The sequence below is a fragment of the Panulirus ornatus genome, chromosome 7, assembly GCF_036320965.1.
Source record: "Panulirus ornatus isolate Po-2019 chromosome 7, ASM3632096v1, whole genome shotgun sequence".
Classification (NCBI taxonomy): Eukaryota; Metazoa; Arthropoda; class Malacostraca; order Decapoda; family Palinuridae; genus Panulirus; species Panulirus ornatus.
In genome coordinates this window covers 10,802,967-10,818,097 of record NC_092230.1, presented here as the reverse complement: position 1 = coordinate 10,818,097, position 15,131 = coordinate 10,802,967, and the positions used below count along the sequence as shown (strand labels likewise).

At 42.3% G+C, this 15,131-nt stretch overlaps 1 long non-coding RNA gene across 3 annotated transcripts; it reads right to left on the bottom strand.

The window, feature by feature from the left end:
- Positions 1-452: 452 nt before the first annotated feature.
- Positions 453-14,523, bottom strand: LOC139749412 (uncharacterized). 3 transcript variants are annotated; one of them, XR_011712961.1, is made up of 3 exons: positions 1,778-14,523; positions 1,180-1,621; positions 453-1,127 (listed from the first exon to the last, which is right to left on the bottom strand). It is a non-coding gene; the product is annotated as an uncharacterized lncRNA (long non-coding RNA). The 3 variants fall into 3 exon arrangements; XR_011712962.1 differs by having other exon boundaries at positions 1,180-1,595; XR_011712963.1 differs by having other exon boundaries at positions 1,180-1,569.
- Between the last annotated feature and the right edge of the window lie 608 nt (positions 14,524-15,131).

The window sequence follows — 15,131 nt, the reverse complement described above, 5'->3', positions numbered from 1 at the left end:
AGTGCTACCTAATGTTCCTACCCTCTAGTGCTACCTAATGTTCCTACCCTCTAGTGCTACCTAATGTTCCTACCCTCTAGTGCTACCTAATGTTCCTACCCTCTAGTGCTACCTAATGTTCCTACCCTCTAGTGCTACCTAATGTTCCTACCCTCTAGTGCTACCTAATGTTCCTACCCTCTAGTGCTACCTAATGTTCCTACCCTAATGTTCCTACCCTCTAGTGCTACCTAATGTTCCTACCCTCTAGTGCTACCTAATGTTCCTACCCTCTAGTGCTACCTAATGTTCCTACCCTCTAGTGCTACCTAATGTTCCTACCCTCTAGTGCTACCTAATGTTCCTACCCTCTAGTGCTACCTAATGTTCCTACCCTCTAGTGCTACCTAATGTTCCTACCCTCTAGTGCTACCTAATGTTCCTACCCTCTAGTGCTACCTAATGTTCCTACCCTCTAGTGCTACCTAATGTTCCTACCCTCTAGTGCTACCTAATGTTCCTACCCTCTAGTGCTACCTAATGTTCCTACCCTCTAGTGCTACCTAATGTTCCTACCCTCTAGTGCTACCTAATGTTCCTACCTAATGTTCCTACCCTCTAGTGCTACCTAATGTTCCTACCCTCTAGTGCTACCTAATGTTCCTACCCTCTAGTGCTACCTAATGTTCCTACCCTCTAGTGCTACCTAATGTTCCTACCCTCTAGTGCTACCTAATGTTCCTACCCTCTAGTGCTACCTAATGTTCCTACCCTCTAGTGCTACCTAATGTTCCTACCCTCTAGTGCTACCTAATGTTCCTACCCTCTAGTGCTACCTAATGTTCCTACCCTCTAGTGCTACCTAATGTTCCTACCCTCTAGTGCTACCTAATGTTCCTACCTAATGTTCCTACCCTCTAGTGCTACCTAATGTTCCTACCCTCTAGTGCTACCTAATGTTCCTACCCTCTAGTGCTACCTAATGTTCCTACCCTCTAGTGCTACCTAATGTTCCTACCCTCTAGTGCTACCTAATGTTCCTACCCTCTAGTGCTACCTAATGTTCCTACCCTCTAGTGCTACCTAATGTTCCTACCCTCTAGTGCTACCTAATGTTCCTACCTAATGTTCCTACCCTCTAGTGCTACCTAATGTTCCTACCCTCTAGTGCTACCTAATGTTCCTACCCTCTAGTGCTACCTAATGTTCCTACCTAATGTTCCTACCCTCTAGTGCTACCTAATGTTCCTACCCTCTAGTGCTACCTAATGTTCCTACCCTCTAGTGCTACCTAATGTTCCTACCCTCTAGTGCTACCTAATGTTCCTACCCTCTAGTGCTACCTAATGTTCCTACCCTCTAGTGCTACCTAATGTTCCTACCTAATGTTCCTACCCTCTAGTGCTACCTAATGTTCCTACCCTCTAGTGCTACCTAATGTTCCTACCTAATGTTCCTACCCTCTAGTGCTACCTAATGTTCCTACCCTCTAGTGCTACCTAATGTTCCTACCCTCTAGTGCTACCTAATGTTCCTACCCTCTAGTGCTACCTAATGTTCCTACCTAATGTTCCTACCCTCTAGTGCTACCTAATGTTCCTACCCTCTAGTGCTACCTAATGTTCCTACCCTCTAGTGCTACCTAATGTTCCTACCCTCTAGTGCTACCTAATGTTCCTACCCTCTAGTGCTACCTAATGTTCCTACCCTCTAGTGCTACCTAATGTTCCTACCCTCTAGTGCTACCTAATGTTCCTACCCTCTAGTGCTACCTAATGTTCCTACCCTCTAGTGCTACCTAATGTTCCTACCTAATGTTCCTACCCTCTAGTGCTACCTAATGTTCCTACCCTCTAGTGCTACCTAATGTTCCTACCCTCTAGTGCTACCTATTGTTTCTGCCTATCATTTCTATTTACTGCTCTTACCTTTTTGCCTATAGGCGGGAATAGTACATTGCACTCACTACAGGAAAATATAGAATTCTGAAGAATGAGTTATGTGAGTTATATGTTGGCAAGTGTCATGTGTGACGGACGAGAACAGATTGTATGTTTGTGGGCAGAATGCCAGCAACCCATGTGTGAGTGAGACAGAATGAAAAGGCAGCTATTTGGGTCAAAGGAGTGCAGCTTGACAACCGCTGAAGTGCTGGGTCATTTTGCAGCTGTCACTAACCCTTCCGATACCAAGGCACTGTAATATACGTCTCTGGTCGGTGGCTGCCTACCAGTCATTACCTACCCTCCTTTTGTGATTTTTTTTCTTCATACATGTTTGCTGTTCCCTGTGTTAGTGAGGTAGCAACAGGAACAAACAAAAATGGCATTATTCACTCACATCCATTCTTTAGCTGTCACATGCAATACACTGCAACTACATACTCCTGTCCACAACCTGGCCCCACACACCTCTCCAAGGTTTTCTTGGCTACTTCATATCCCCTGATTCAGTCTACTGACAGCATGTTGAACCTCGCAAACCACATCACTCCATTTCACTTTATTCTGTGCATGCCTTGAGCTTTCTTAACCAGGCTCATCTTATTACCATATCCCTCTCTTCCAATTACCGTATCCCTCTCTTCCAATTACCATATCCCTCTCTTCCAATTACCATATCCCTCTCTTCCAATTACCATATCCCTCTCTTACCATATAATTACATACTCGATTAACTCTCGTCACAACAAATATCCTCAAACATTTCATTTCCAACACATTCACCTTTTCCATACATTCTCATCTATAGCTCATGTTGTACATCCATACATCGTTGGAACTACGATAACTTCATTAAATATATCCATTTTCACCTTTCTTTTTTTACATATTCCTCAATGTTTGTATAGGCTGAACCTCTTTAGCCTAGCAACCTTGGGACCTGGCCATTGCCAGACCACAAAAAATGCCAGAAATTGACCCCTAAGGGAATCGCCTATGTAAACATATTGCCGACCCTTAGTCTTGCCAACTCATTCTGCATATACGTTGCTGTGTTATTTAAGGTAGAACAAAATTTAGAATAAGAAATAATGCAAAAATCAAATCATTCAAACAATTTTCTTATTGTTACATCAGTTTACAACAGAAGTCTCCTCAGAAGGAGACCCCGCAATATCTTGGGCAAGGGTTTTTCGTGGAATGCGGCACTAATACAACACAGATTCATTAGCTTTATACATTTGCTCTGGGGCTAAGTTTTCTGCTGCCACTAACTGTGCGAATTCATCCACAAACTTTGTCGCAGCTTTGTGATGAGTAGTTAATGTAACGAACGACCATAGGCTGGTCGTTGGCTTTGGTCGACTCTTGTTACCATTTTGCTGTGTTATTGTTATCATCATCATTCAGCTAGCCCACCCTGCGTCAGTCTGAATCACACACGCGTACCAGCTACTGACCTGTACGGAGGTGTTAACGTTCTTTCAGAGCAAGGTTGTAGCTATTCCTCCCTGCGTTATCGCTACCCTCGCTTTGTTTTGAAGGTTTGTTGAAAGTTTTTGTTCATCAATATATTTTCCTAAGGTTGTTTTGTTCAGAACAGATATTTCATTAACGGATGTCCGCAGGAGAACCCCGCCTGGTCTTTGTGCGGTCGGCTCCGCCCTGAAACCTGATTTGTGTAAAACATTTGCCTGATTCTTTTTTTTTTTGAGTAGCTGGTTCATTTTCCACTATCTGGGGTGGTTTGCCACCCCAGATTTTGGGACTAGGCCCCTATAGGATGGACCCAGGTAAGCCATCCACTGCCCCCGTAGCGGGTATTTTCATTAAGAATAAAAATGCTGATTTTGTTTGGTTCATGCGACCGGAGCAACGACTCTTGCCTCCCTCAATCCCTTCCTGTTCAGGAAGATCATTGATGGATGGTCTGAGTCTGTTGAAACGGTAAGGAAACTGGCTGGTGGTGACTTGCTGATCAAAGTAAAATCGACGAATCAGTTGGCGGAACTGCTAAAGTTGACGAAGTTCCATACTCATGATGTTGTGGTCTATATAGCAGTTTCCATGGATTCCTGCAGGGGAGTTATCTACTGCACTGATGCCATGGATATGTCTGAGGACGACATTGTGAAGGAACTCGGCAAATGAGGACGCTAGTCGCTGCCAGGGTCATCAGCAAATTTGTCAATGGCAAACGCCATAGAACTCCCCTGATTAATCTAACATTCGGAAAATCTCGGCTACCGGACAACATCTCGATTGGTTACATGCGATGTCAAGTTCGTCTCTACATTCCGAATCCCTTTCTTTGCTTTAAATCCCAGAAATTTGGTCATCTTATAAAGTCTTGCACACTCTCTGCAAAATGCGGGAGGGAAGTGTGTTGCGGAGGGTCATACAACGAAGCATTGTACGGCTAATAGTATGTTGTGTGTTAACTGTGGTGGCACCCTCCCAAGCTCGGATCAGGGACCTGTCCCCGGTTCCAGTTTGAGAAAGAAGTGTGCACAGTTAAGACACAAAATAGCATCTCATAAGGCGAGGCTAGGAGGAGGGTTAAGGAGTCTCGAGAAACTTCTAAACCTAATGAATCCTACGCGTCGGCTTTGAAATGTAAGCCTGTTATGCGAGCAATCTCGACGCAGACTCCTTGTGACACGCCGACCCTCAGTACCAAGAACCCAGCTCCATCTAACCCTACACCTAATTCTCCGACCAAAGTCCATGACAAATCCTATGCCAACACCACATCCTCTCCCCATCCTAAAGATAAGAAAGTGAACAAAACTAACGTATCTTTAAACTTGACTAAACTTGTGAAAACTACGTCGCACGTCATCGTTCCAGTATCTCCACCAAGGAGGTCTGTGGTTCACAGGTCCACTACGTTGGAGGACAGAATTGATGGAAGCCAGAACATCCACTTCCAGGGACCGATCATGTTCTCCTGGGGACTCGCCCAAGTCCCGACATAAACGAGCTATGGAAACTGGTCGGTTAAATAACTCTTAAACTAACACGTTCAATATCATCCAGTGGAATTGTAGATGCCTTAGGCATAAGCAAGCACAACTACAACTGTTGCTTACACAGTATAGGCCAGCCGTGATCTGTTTACAAAAGACCCTTCTATACGGCACAGTTGAAGACTATTTCGTTTTAGATAACTATCACTCGTAAAGAAGAGACGAGAATCGTGGGGTAGCTATTATGTACACCTCGCATAGGAGTGACTTTAAATTCTACTCTAGACGCTGTCGCATGTAGAATAAAATTTGATAAGACATACCTGGCCATCTGTTCAATATATTGTTCCGGTTCCAATGCACTTGATATTGATGAGTTACACTTTCTTGTTGATCAATTACCTCTCCGTACCGTAAAGTAGTTTTAGGAGACTTCAATGCTCATCATTATCAGTGGGGAAGTATCCGGGCAGACGTCAGGGGGGAACAAATGATTAATTTTATGATCAATGCCAACCTCTCTCTTCTGGCAATATCTCAGCAATTGATTTATACTTGTCATCGCCGGATAAACTTAACGACATCACTTGGGTTATTCATGACGACTCCCTGGGAAGTGACCATTTCCCGATGTTTTTTTCTTTATTCATGCGACATTATTACCAATTCGTCTCCGCCTAAATTCAACTATAAGAAAGCAGACTGGGTGTCATTCACAAAGCAAAGCCGCTCTTGATACATCTGGTGGTGACATTGATGCAAAAGTCCTCAAGGTTACCTCCACCATACTGAGGGCTGCTGAGAACTCTATACCTAAGGTTTCTACAATTTCCACAAAGCATAGAGTTCCTTGGTGAACACCACATTACCGGAATGCACTACGTGAGCGCAATAGGAGATACAGGATTTTCGACAACGAGCCTTCAGATGATAACTTTATCGCATACAAACGTGCGAGGGCTCAGGCGAGAAGAACTATCAAACAAGCCAAACGAGACTCCTGGCGCGGCTTTGTCTATACCGTGAACAAGGACACACCAGTAAGTCAGGTCTGGTCCATAATCAATGAAATCAAAAGAAAATACAAGCCGCCACTTCCTCCGCAAATCCAACACCAAGGTCAAGTCTTCGACGACCCGGTGGACATGGCCAGAAACGAGCAGCTCGGCCAGTTACGACCCGCGCTTCCTACACCACAAGCAAGCGCCAGGCCAAGCTGCAAATACCAGACTTTGTCACGAAAGATACTTTGGAGTATAACAAAATATTTACAATGAAAAAACTGCTTCTTGCCCTGAAATCCTGTAAAGGTTCGAGTCCGGGACCCAACGGGATCACTTACGGGATGATCCAGCACCTTAGGCTCACCTGACTAAGTTGTTAGCATTGTACAATGAGATTTGGACGTCTCGAACGTTTCCAAACTCATGGCACTGCACACGTCATCCCCATCCCAAAAGGCTCCAGACGCCTTACGAATACAAATTCGTTTCGACCTATTGCGCTCACGAGCTGCATTTGTAAGGTCATGGAGAGAATGGTCAACATAGGGGCTACTATTTTGTTAGAATCGAAGGGTTTATTAAATGATCAACAGTGTGCTTTCCGTCGTAAGAGAGGCGCATTGGATCATTTAATACACCTAGAACATTCTACCTTAGAGTCATTTAGTAAAGTGCGTTTTTTGATTGCGGTATTTTTAGAATTAGAAAAAGCCTTCGACATGACATAGTGAAACGGAATTCTAAACAAACTTTATGCTTTTTGTTTAAGAGGTTATCTACCTATATCTATTAGAATTTTTTTAAACGATGGAACTTTTGCTGTAAAACTTGCAGCACTCAATGCACTTCGGACACATTTGTCCAAGAGAATGGTGTGCCGCAAGGCAGCGTTCTTAGCCCAACATTAATTTGATATTATACTTAATGATATTCTGTCTCTAGCTTCCATCCTGCGAGGTCTTAAACACTCGCTTTATGCTGATGATTGTGCGCTATGGCACTCCTCGCCTAGTGCACAATTTTCGGCTGAGCGGGTTCAAGCTGCGCTTGAGTCCGTTCATCGTTGGGCGCTACAGTGGGGATTTAGGTTCTCACCCAACAAAATTGACGAATGTTTTTACCCGAAAAATTAATATCCCGAATTTGCTTTTGACGTTAGACAACAACCCGATCCCATTTCGAAATACAGTTAAATTCCTCGGCTTAAATTTTGATAAAAGACTTAATTGGAAAAGTCATGTTAATTATCTGGTAACAAATTGCAATAAAAGATTATTCTTCAATGTCTTTCGAGTTCCTTCTGGGGAGCCGACAGAAAATCTTTACGAATGATTTATAAGTCCCTGATTAGATCTAAATTAGACTATGGTTCTCAGGTGTATGCTGAGGAGGAGGTTGGAGGTGATACAGAACAATTGTTTGTGACTGTGTTTTGGAGCCGTAACCTGTACCAGAGTTCCACGATTGGAAGTCGAGGCCCATGTACCTCCTCTCCGGCTAAGACATGAGATCCTGTCGTGGCAAAGCGGTATCCTGATGGTCGGGAGGAACAATACAACTGTCTGTCGCCTCATTATGGAATGTTCACAGTTCGTCAACAGAGGTGTCAGACCCCTGGCCGTCAGAATACACTTCCTCAGTGAGAACTCCGGTATTAAAGTGAATGAAGTGGACTCGCTGGTCAAGAATTCCTTACCCCCCTGGGAGGGTTCCAAAATTAACATCAAGACGAGCTGGCTTCCAGCCACCACACACACATCGGAGGGCGAGGTACACCAGTGTTTTCGTCAGGTCATCATCGATCACTTATCTAATGTTCACTTCTACACTGATGGCTTCAAGACGGATGAATGTGTGGGTGTAAGTGTATGGTTGATGGAGTTTGCCCTCAGATACCGCTTGCCGAACCATACATCTGTATTTTGACCTGAATTGTTTGCCATTGATCGAGCCATAGACTAGATAATTAATTCAAATCACAATAAAGCGATATTTTTTTTCTGATTCTCTTTCTGCTCTTAAAACAATAGGCTCTGAATAAACAGAGTCCTATAAATCACAGGGCAATATTATCACTAAACTTAATTCATGTGGAAAAGATATCATCTTGATCTGGGTGCCTGGCTGGTCATTGCAATATATACGGCAAAGAACAGGCAGACAGCTTGGCTAGGTCGACCTCAGAACTCTCACGGGGCAGCTACGCCATGGGGCTGAGCCGGAGGACCTCCGAACGAACTATTTATTCTATGTGCATGTCGTGTCGTGGCGGAGGACTAGTCTGTCCCATCTTCTCGCACTCTTGGTCGTGTCGTGGTGGAGGACTAGTCTGTCCCATCTTCTCGCACTCTTGGTCGTGTCGTGGTGGAGGACTAGTCTGTCCCATCTTCTCGCACTCTTGGTCGTGTCGTGGTGGAGGACTAGTCTGTCCCATCTTCTCGCACTCTTGGGTAAAATGCCACAGTGGCTGCTGTGACGATTGGGTGGTATTTGCCGCCACGTTGGCTTAATACCCGCAAGATCTTTTCTTTCCATCATAGATTTCAAATATTATTATCTTCATCATTATCATATCAATTATACTTATCAATATCTTTTCAAATTTATCTGTTTATCTATTTTTTTAGGATAGATATTTAGGAATGATGACTTCAGTCATACATTAAATAGAGTTGCAGGTCAAATGACCTTCCTCATAGGTCGATGGTCGTCAAACCCAAGAAAAAACAGCTCAACCAGGCAACCTGCTCGTCCACTCACCCTCTCCCTGCACATATCACTGTTGGTTGTTTATTAGAGAATTGCGAGTTTTTATCGGTTCTTTTAATACGATCTTGGCAGGGAATGGAAAGGGAATGAATTTTGGAGTGGTAGATGGGGCGAAACAATATTTTGATGAGATTTGGGCAGGTGGAAAGAATACAAGATGGGGAGTTTATGAAAATACTTTAAGGAAGTTAGTGTGAGAGGAATTCCATCTTTGACATGGAAAAATAGTGTGGAAGAGTACTGGAGAAAGAGATATGATGGAAAAATGTGTAGAATGGTTTACGTGAAGGAAGCATGAAAGGACATGGATAAGTGGAGAATCATTTGCTGTAACCACTCTCTTGATGGGAATTTCTGGAGGGAGTGAGCATCTCCCGCGTCGGCGAGGTAGCGCAAGGAAACAGACGAAAGAATGGCCCAACCAACCCACATACACATGTATATACATACACGTCCACACACGCACATACACATACCTATACATTTCAACGTATACATATATATATACATACACAGACATATACATATGTACACATGTACATAATTTATACTTGCTGCCTTTATTCAGTCCCGTCGCCACCCCGCCACACACGAAATGACAACACCCTCCCCGGCATGCGCGCGAAGTACCACTAGGAAAAGACAACAAAGGCCACATTCGTTCAAACTCAGTCTCTAGCTGTCACGTATAATGCACCGAAACCACAGCTCCCTTTCCACATCCAGGCCCCACAAAACTTTCCATGCTTTATCCCAGACGCTTCACATGCCCTGGTTCAATCCATTGACAGCACGTCGACCCCGGTATACCACATCGTTCCAATTCATTCTATTCCTTGCACGCCTTTCACCCTCCTGCATGTTCAGGCCCCGATCGCTCAAAATCTTTTTCACGCCATCTTTCCACCGTCAATTTGGTCTTCCACTTCTCCTCGTTCCCTCCACCTCTGACACATATATCCTCTAGGTCAATCTTTCCTCATTCATTCTCTCCATGTGACCAAACCATTTCAAAACACCCTTTTCTGCTCTCTCAACCACACTCTTTTTATTACCACATTATTACTTACTCGATCAAACCACCTCGCACCACATATTGTCCCCAAACATCTCATTTCCAACACATCCACCCTTCTCCGCAAAAGTCTGTCTATAGCCCACGCCTCGCAACCGTACAACACTGTTGGAACCACTGTTTCTTGTAACATATCAAATTTTGCTCTCCGATATAACGTTCTCGACTTCCACACATTCTTCGACGCTCCCAGAACCCTCGCCCCTTCCCCCACCCTGCGACGCACTTCCGCTTCCATGGTTCCATCAGCTGCCAAATCCACTCCCAGATATCTAAAACACTTCACTTCCTCCAGTTTTTCTCCATTCAAACTTACCTCCCACTTGACTTGTCCCTCAACCCTATTGTACCTAATAACCTTGCTCTTATTCACATTTACTCTCAGCTTTCTTCTTTCACACACTTTACCAAACTCTATCACCAACTTCTGCAGTTTCTCACATGAATCAGCCACCAGCGCTGTATCATCAGTGAACAACAACTGACTCACTTCCCAAGCTCTCTCATCCACAACATATTGCATACTTGCCCCTCTTTCCAAACTCTTGCATTCACCTCCCTAACAACTCCATCCATAAACAAATTAAACAACCATGGAGACATTACGCACCCCTGCCGTAAACCAACGTTCACTGAGAACCAATCACTTTACTCTCTTCCTACACGTACACATGCCTTATATCCTCGATAAATACTTTTCACTGCTTCTAACAACTTACCTCCCACACCATATACTCTTAATACCTTCCACAGAGCATCTTTATTAACTCCATCATATGCCTTGTCCAGATCCATAAATGCTACATACAAATCCATTTGCTTTTCTAAGTATCACATATATTTTTCAAAGCAAACACCTGATCCAAACATCCTCTACCACTTCTGAAACCACACTGCTCTTCCCCAATCTGATGCTCTGTACATGCCTTCATCCTCTCAATCAATACCCTCCCATATAGTTTCCCAGGAATACTCAACAAACTTATACCTCACTCTTATCCCCTTTTCCTTTGTACAATGGCACTATACAAGCATTCCGCCAGTTCTCAGGCACCTCACCATGAGTCGTACATACATTGAATAGCCTTACCGACCAGTCAACAATACAGTCACCCCCTTTTTTCATAAATTCCACTGCAATACCATCCGAACCCGCTGCCTTGTCGGCTTTCATCTTCCGCAAAACTTTTACTACCTCTTCTCTGTTTACCAAATCATTCTCCCTAACACTCTCACTTTGCACACCACCTCGAACAAAACACCCTATATCTGCCACTCTATCATGAAACACATTCAACAAGCCTTCATAATATTCACTCCATTTCCTTCCCACATCACCACTACTTGTTATCACCTCCCCATTTGCCCCCTTCACTGATGTCCTCATTTGTTCCCTTGTGTTACGCACTTTATTTACCTCCTTCGAAAACATCTTTTATTTCTCAACAAGATTTAATGATACTCTCATCCCAGCTCTCATTTGCCCTCTTTTTCACCTCTTGCACCTTTCTCTTGACCTCCTGCCTCTTTCTTTTATACATCTACCAGTCATTTGCATTATTTTCCTGCAAAAGTCGCCCAAATGCCTGTCTCTTCTCATTCACTAATAATCTTACTTCTTCATTCCGTCACTCACTACCCTTTCTAATCTGCCCACCTCCCACGCTTCTCATGCCACAAGCATCTTTTGCACAAGCCATCACTGTTTCCCTAAATGCATCCCATTCCTCCCCCACTCCCCTTACGTCCTTTGTTCTCACCTTTTTCCATTCTGTACTGTCTCTCCTGGTACTTCTTCCCAAGCTCACTTACTCCCACCACTCTCTTCACCCCAACATTCTCTCTTCTTTTCTGAAAACCTCTACAAATCTTCACCTTCGCCTCCACAAGATAATGATCAGACAGCACTCCAATTGCACCTCTCAGCACATTAACATCCAAAAGTCTCTCTTTCGCCCGCCTATCAATTAACAACATTGATAGCTTTCACCTAATTCTCATACACAACCTTCTGCTACCTTGCTAGATAACAAGTCAAGTGCATCTACTCTGTCACACTTTCTTCTCCGTACTTCAACATTTTAGCTGTATTCCCATCCAGTCTAGGTGCCTTTCTTAATTTTAATTTCATCATTGCCCCTTTTCGCCTTCCTTCTTGCTAAAAGCCCCTGCACATGTATTCTTTTCTTTCCATCCTCCATACCAAAGCATATAACAACTGCTGTCTCATCTTCTACCACATTCACCTGTTCTTCAAAATGATCTTTCCATCTTTCTTCCACTTCCTCTTTTTGATTCAGCAACTCCCCTTCTTTACTTCTCACAATTACATTTCCACTCTTACATCCACCTCTTTCATTCTTACCTCCTTCCAGCACATTTCCTATTTTTCTTAAACCTTTCACACTACTTTCTTCCAAAATCCTCTTCCACTCTTCCTTTGTTCACTTCTTTCAGCTTCATAACATTCTACTTACACATTTTATATTCTTTTCTTTTTCATGCTAAGCTTTCGAGCAATCTACCATATGCCTTTTTCTTCTCTTCCACAGCATTTCTATTGTCACTCGTCCATTATGCACTTCCACTTTTATGCTTATATCTAACAGCTTTTTATCAAACTACTAATACTACAACCGTAAACACTCTATCTCAGAACATTTTAAACACCTCATTCTCACATGACTGCACCACTACATTTTCTGTACTTTCATCTAACCTCCTTTCACACTCCCCCTTGCAATTTTTTTTTGTTCATCTTGCTTACCAAGACTTTTAACTCTCCATTCTTCCTTATGCCATACTTCCATTTCTCCCTGATCATCACCTTCACAAGAACTGCAAAATGGTTAGACTCCCTAAAGAATCCTCTCACTACTCTAGTATCTAGCTTATTCTTTCTTAACCTTTCATCCACTGCCACATAATCAATATAATTCTTTTGTTCTTCTTTTACATCATTTCTTATTCATGTTTATATGTAAAAAATCTTATGTTAAGAAAAGGTGTTTGCAAAGAATAAACTCCTCTCACAGCACAGACATACACAAGATAACTTTAGTTTATTTTACTTCAAGTACTCCCCATTTACAAACTGTCTCACCAGTTTCATTACATCCTACCTTCACATCCATATTGCCCATTACAATCAACTTCCTCTCTCCCTCAAACATATCTTTGTGGTCATTCAAATTTCTTAGCACTTCATTTTGTCCTTACCTTGCACAGTCTTCATATTCATTGGTGCACATACACATACCCATGCATGCTTTACAATTACAGTCCTTCCTCTCACCCACACTATTCTTGATCTATTCCATCCATGCTTGATAACACCCTCCCATACTCTTCGTGGTAGCATGATTGCAGATCCTTCATTCCTTCTTCCCTGATAATTTTCATGAATTCCCTTCCTTACCACTCCTCCTTCAATGCCTTTACAACTTACATTCATCTATTCCATTCTCACTCCATATACCCTGTCCAAGGGTATAGGTTTCCCCAATCCCTAGTATATCCGAACCATAACTTTTAAAGTTCTCCACAAGCTCCCTTCCTTTACTCTCACCAATCATCCTATTAACATTCAGTGCCATCATCACCCCTCAGTTGCTCGTCCCTTTTATACTCCCTGGCATGAATGTTGGGCTCCAGTGCCGCTTCTTCGCCCTTTATGCTGCACCTTTGACAAGCCACTGGCAGAGGGCATCTCTAGTGGGGTATTTCCCAGAGGCAAACATGTACAGAATTTGATCAGTATAAACAATATCAGTTCTAAATAACTATGATTTTACAAAACTAACTACTGAAACTGTTGCTATAGATAGAAATCAGTTTTGTAGCAATAAAAGTACAACATTCATTATGAATTTTTGCTTAATGGCTGTACCACACTCATAAGCTATGAAATCCAACAATAATACACACACCTAACTATAGCTTTAAACATCAGAAAATAACTGGAATATTTTCTTTAGTTTTAAACATCATAGATTAACTGGAAGTTTTTAGCTGTTAATGATTGATGTACTCACACAGTGCGTTGGCATATATGAGACAGATATTGAGTACATCATGCACATATTTAAGAAATTAACCTCTCCTTCACCGTTAAGCTCTCTCACTTTTTATCAGACATTCTGTTAAATTCTGTCTTAATTTGAAGATGTCTCCTCTGAATTTGGTGAGGAAATTTCACGAGTATGCTTAATGAAATGAATGTCTTTTGTTCATAGTGATTCCTCTTATGGCTCTTATGGTAGGTTAGACTTGCAAGAAAATGAGTTATGATGAAATTCAAATCGTAAGGCATTATACCAGAGTAAGAGTAGGGATATGTAACACTGCAATGTATTTTACAGTGACCTTTGAGTTTTTGTGTTGCCTGTTTCACACTGCAGTGCACTTCAACTCAGTACCATAAAACAAGGTTCTCAAATGGTAACACAAAAAAATCACAAGTCAGTGTAAAATACATTAGTTCGCTAACTCAGTAGTTAGTGCACTAATGTGTGTTACATTGACTTGTGTTTTTTTTTGTGTGACTATTTGAGAAACTTGTTTTATGGTGCTGAGTTAAATTGTGCTGCATTGTGAAACTGAGAAAACCATAGCAAAGTGAACGAGGTATGATGCAAAAAATTTGTTAAGGTCATCCTCATGAAATGGAAAGTTTTTCACTTATTCTATCTGAACTTATCACTAGGTGCTATTCTTTTTAATCTTAATTAGAAAATACATAAAGGATGACTATTGAATTATAGTTACTACAAGACATAAGAACACTTGCCAACTATGTCATCACCATGAACTTACCAATTCTGAAGTCAGCTCTCATGGTCATCATATCAACGAGGGAAGATTGACCAGGGGAAGAATAAAATATCTCCTCTCTGGTCGCGTTTGGAAAGAAAGGGTTGAGCCACAGACCCTTGAAGTAGGCAGCATTAACAAGGACCATTGGTGCCCCCTGCACAGCATCGGGTGTCACCAACTTTGGAATTTTGCCTCGCGTGGTATCGCTCACAAAAGCATTGATCGTTTCTGCTGCCACATCTCCCTGAAGGGTATACATTAGTAGATTTGAATATAGAGAAATGGAGAGAGCAAACACAGTGATCTAACAAATGATTTATTGTCTCCTGATGGGACTGTCTGTTGAAAGGATTAAAGATTTATTCTATTTCTACCTCGTTAACGATAGATTATGGATTGGGTGTAATTTTTTCTTGAACAAGTCTATTTTTGTACTTATGACATCAACAGGCACATATTCCAGTATTCAAAGTCTCTATTTTTACATAAGTACTTTCTAGTAGAGATGAGAGTACCTTTATACTTTCTAGTAGAGATGAGAGTACCTTTATACTTTCTAGTAGAGATGAGAGTACCT